The sequence below is a fragment of the Lineus longissimus genome, chromosome 3, assembly GCF_910592395.1.
Source record: "Lineus longissimus chromosome 3, tnLinLong1.2, whole genome shotgun sequence".
NCBI lineage: Eukaryota > Metazoa > Nemertea > Pilidiophora > Heteronemertea > Lineidae > Lineus > Lineus longissimus.
Genome location: NC_088310.1, coordinates 24,099,086 through 24,104,152, shown reverse-complemented (window position 1 = coordinate 24,104,152; position 5,067 = coordinate 24,099,086). Strand labels below are relative to the sequence as shown.

The 5,067-nt window shown below is 41.4% G+C and overlaps 1 long non-coding RNA gene across 1 annotated transcript; it reads left to right on the top strand.

The window, feature by feature from the left end:
* Positions 1-2,344: 2,344 nt before the first annotated feature.
* LOC135485622 (uncharacterized) lies at positions 2,345-3,706 on the top strand. Its single transcript, XR_010446590.1, has 3 exons — positions 2,345-2,366; positions 3,234-3,297; positions 3,598-3,706. It is a non-coding gene; the product is annotated as an uncharacterized LOC135485622 (long non-coding RNA).
* Positions 3,707-5,067: the final 1,361 nt, after the last annotated feature.

The window sequence follows — 5,067 nt, the reverse complement described above, 5'->3', positions numbered from 1 at the left end:
AGAAAACCTGTGTAAAAATACCACCTTCCTGAAATAGGGCGATAAAGATCAAAGGCCTATGTTGGATGGGGTTAATGAGGTATGTACCAAACACTCAGAGGAACCCAAAATGTGAATACTAGTTAGCTCACTCAATCAGGGCCATTGAACATAGGCCTTTGATCATTCACTATGAACACCAAATGTTGGAAATATTTTGTAGCAGTCTCACTAATCCTCGGTCGGTAGGAAAATGTTGGAAACATGCTTATCCCTCAGTAGTAAAATGTTTGAACATGTAAGAATAAGACGAAAATCACTCAACCCTGCTGAATTAAGACCGGTGTGCAAGGGAGAGTAGTCCTAGGGCTGATAGTCCGTGTAACAATAGCCCGCATTGCTAAATGTTTTGGTTAGGGTTAGCGGTACAATACATAATGCTGCTTAATTGATCAAATACAATGCTACCGGACTATGACTCCAGGGGGACTATATCCGCTGTCACACCGGTTCCTACATCGCAAGATGTTTGAAAATGACGGGTGTTCACTATGCATGAACACCATTAAGTGTTGCCCTATTTTGGAAACCCTAGTATTTTTCACAGGTTTTCTAAAAATCCGACCTTTTAGGGAAAAACCTGACTCTTGTCCGAGAAATCAGGAAAAAGTTACAGAAACCGTTAAGAATCGGAAAAGGCCTCCTACTGGTGATATGATGATCATGACGAAGATACTCGTATTCGTTTTCTTTTGATTTACAATCAATGCTACCTCGAGAACGAATATCGATAAGTGAACTTACCAGGAATTTCCAAAAATCTGCCATAAACCAAAACTGTTACATTTGATCAATGCTAAGAATTCGACATTGGAGAAAAAATGGACTATAATTGTGATTATTATCATTGACATGCTACAAGTGAATTAATAATTGCAATACAGGAATAGATGTTAAAATCGATTCAGATGCGTTCTCCTGGGACTCAATAATGTTTCAACCACCTTTGCCTCTGACGTCATTGAGGATATATCACCCTGGAGATAAATTGCCGCTCCAATCCGTCATATTGATCGCCTTAAGCTTAGAAGACAAAACTTTGAGCAAGCGGTGCTATCGAAATAGCATTTTAATAACTAGTACTTATGGGAACATTATGCCAAAGAAGGTCAAGCGGAGCAGTAGGTATCCATGATATATATGAAGCTGATTGGTATTGAATCTGCTGGTATTTTAAACATTATTGGCTAACTCTTCAATAAACTTCTTTAAAACTAGATATTGAGGCCTACTAATAAACCAATTAACTTGTTATTTGGTTATTTGATGTGAAAAAGTCTAAATGGATATTGACACTGTATTTGTTGGAAAGTCTATGAATTTTCTGTTGAAATCGATCGGAATAGTTGATAAATGTGTATTAAATTCCTCAAGCGCGAGGATTATCGATGAATTGGTGCTTGAGTTTGTTTTCGTGTATGGCCACCTAGTTTCAATTCTAGTCGGGATGCAACCCGGCTGAGTCAACCAACCAAGTGTCAGTATGGGAGAAGATTTATTTCCTATAACCTACTCCACCCCAGTTTGATAACCTATCCTACGTTTGACCGGCGTTTCACTGATTATTAATTTATTTACCGCAAGATACTGTGATCGCTCAAGAGTTAGATTTGAATACTACATGCACTTGGTCGTTGTGTCCAAGGACCTCCAGTAAGTTCTGTATTAAGGTCTGAAGCCTTCCGCATGTAGCCCCAGCTCTGCCTCTGACATGTTTGGGCATATAGGCTGATGTATATAGTATATGCGAGATTTTTTATTTCCTGGGCTTCAAGACAAAAAACAAGTCTTGACGCAAGGGCCCAACGCGCCGCGTAGCGGCAAAAAAGCGAAGCTGGCGAAACATTTATAACGGGTCACCGTCACTTATTATTGGACTTATAGCGCATTTACGGGGTTGCAACTATTTTGCTTTATAGTGTCACCAGGAAAGAAAAGCATGCGACCTAACGCCGATCTATTTGTATAAAGTGATAATTTGAAGGTATATAGTAGGAAATATCAATAAAATAATCATTCCATGTCGTCTTTTGAGGGCATTTTTGATTGTAAAAAATATATGTGTACGTCACCGTAGTCTCTGCAATGATAATTTTATCAGAGCAGTCTCGCGCAAGTAGAAGTTCTTTACCTATTAGTTCTTCACTTATTAGTCTCAACGTCTGGCGCAAAGCCAGACGTTTTCCATTACGATTTCACTACGATGTTTGACAAGAAGGAGCAGTGCGCGAGATATGCTAATGAGCAGACTTCCCTCGCTTGAGTTTCTGAAGAATGTTCCATATCGCGCTAAGCTCATCACTGCTGATTATGACAGGCGTGCAACGGTAGGTATTTGCTCCCCAACTTCCACCCTAATACGGTACAATAAGTTACCATTTGATGGGAATGGGACAATGCCCTCACTGTGTATGGAGTCATAGGGATAAGAAGACATTATTCACTAGTGTTGGTACAAGTGATTTTGCCCAAAAAGCATGTGCATTCAAAAATCAAAATATGCAAGGTATCACGTACATGACCATGACGACGTGCAGAAAGTGCACTGGCCAGTGCATACCCTATGGCTATGTACTAGTAAACATGGTAAACATGAACAACATCATTATTCATCGGCAGTTCATTTTACTCCGAGCTTTTCCTGAAACATATAGCCATGATGATTAGGCCTACCATGTACCATGACATGACCAATAACAGCACTAGATCATGTAGATGTCAACAAGTTCACATGAACCGTATAATCCCGCATGGCGCATGTGGGGCATGCGTCTAAACCAAAGCCCCAAAATCACTTGTTTTGGTCTTATTTCACTTGTGTTTCCCCCGTCTCCCAGTCCATAATACATTTACAGTTTACAATCCCCGATCATGGCCCAACAAAAGGTCATCGGTTGACTAAAGGAACACAACTGTTCAATGGATTTATAGTTGAATGCGATCAAACTACGTCTTTTCAATCGTGGATTGTAAATTTAACCCCATGGGCCTAGGGAAGGCCCTATAACAATACTTTCGACACAGTTATTATCTCCGCTGCCTCCACCATGTTACACGCAGTGCTCACTGCTGATTTTAAAAAATGCACCACCTAGTCAAAACAGGACATATGTTCTTCTAGGAATAGATCTCTTTCCAATATTTCGTCATTCCACTATCGTCATCACCTCATGATACTTTCATTGACATTACAGGCACACATCCACAGAGCACTCTTCAAATCATCTACACAGTGGTTATCCAACTAGGATTATAAAGGTAATTTCTAAGCCCCGCACAGTGGGTTTCACTCTTGATAAAGGGGCACTATTGCTAGCAGCTAGGTAGGCAAGATAAAGTTAGACGAAGTAGCCGATAGGGGTCTCTCACCCCTCAAAGTCCGTCACAACTATTCAAGCTTGTACAAGGAATACATGCAGCGCTGACTCTCACAAGACCCAATGGGAATGTCGCACAGTCATCTGTCAAAAACAAGACCTATGTTGTAGTATGATCTCTTGCCAATATTTAATAATTGCACTATCGTCATCACCTCATCATACTTCATTGACATTGCAGGCACACATTGACATAGACCACTGTTGCAATGAACGACACAGTCGCTATCCAAGTAGCATTATAGAGGTAATTATCATTATCATACCTCATTAGCATGTGAACCAATCGCGTCGCGTCCTTTGCGATCACGGCAAAGCCTCATGGAGTAATGTCTTTCACCGTTGAATAATTTTTCATATTCCATGCCTACAACTTCAATTTCTTCATATTCCATGGCTAGAAGTTCAATACTAATATAATATCCAAGATAAAGTTACAAGAAGTAGTCAATAGGGGTCTCTCACCTCTCACTGTATGTCCACACTATTCACGCTTGTACGAGGAATACATTCAATGCTGAATCTAACAACACCCAGCGCCCTTACTCTGTATATTATAGTCACTGGAAGATGGCCCATTTCACTCCTTGCTTCTACTTCACCTATAGTCTCATTGCATACGCCTCAGTTCTATGATATCACATTCACTTTCAGCTGTCATGCAACGCAACAACTGTGCTATCTGCCATCGCACATCAACGAAGAAGTGCAGCCGCCCACATTCCACCTCACATCTGTCCGACCAGCTGCAATCCTCGAGGACGCCCCACTGTACCACGATTTCACTACGATGTTTGACAAGAAGGAGCAGTGCGCGAGATAGGCTAATGAGCAGACTTCCCTCGCTTGAGTTTCGGAAGAATGTTCCATATCGCGCTAAGCTGACCACTGCTGACCATGACAGGCTTGCATTGGACTGGTACAGGTTGGAACTGAACATTGAATATGCTGGTGGTGACGCTTTCTGATGAGAAGTTGGTCGTGACTGATGCAGTATTGTTGGACTTGTCCACAGCATCGTTCAATCATTGCTCTCTGAGCTGCCTTGATTCTGTACTTACCCAAATACTGAGACCAAATGCCTGTTGACTGTGCTTTAAGAGAGACTGGCGCCATGCCTAGAGATATGACTGACCCCTATTGGCAAATTTGTATGACTTTATCTTGCCTACCTAGCTGCTGCCTATAGTCTCCCTTTAACTGCGGAACACTTCAAAGTCGATAAAATGCCATGTTCCACCTTTTAATGTGTTCAGACCGCCATTTTCAAAATAATCAAGTCAGGACACTGCCTTCTAGTCTCATAATAAATTTTGCTTTCCTCAATAATAACATTTCTTCTTCTTCAATGCTTTCATCATTCCAAACTTCTCCTCCTCTGACTTTTACAGGGGTACAGTCATGGCAATCAAAACCCAAATACTGAGACCAAATGCCTGTTGACTGTGCTTTAAGAGAGACTGGCGCCATGCCTAGTCTCTCTTAAAGCACAGTCAACAGACACCAACCCCCTCAGACTCAGAAACCACAAACGCCCAACCCTTCCTGCTACCTTAATACTTCTGGATTTCAGAACTGTATGGTTTGTCAGGTGCATTCCGTCTTCCCATCTAACCAATCACAATGTAGTTCGAAATGGTGATGACAGAGC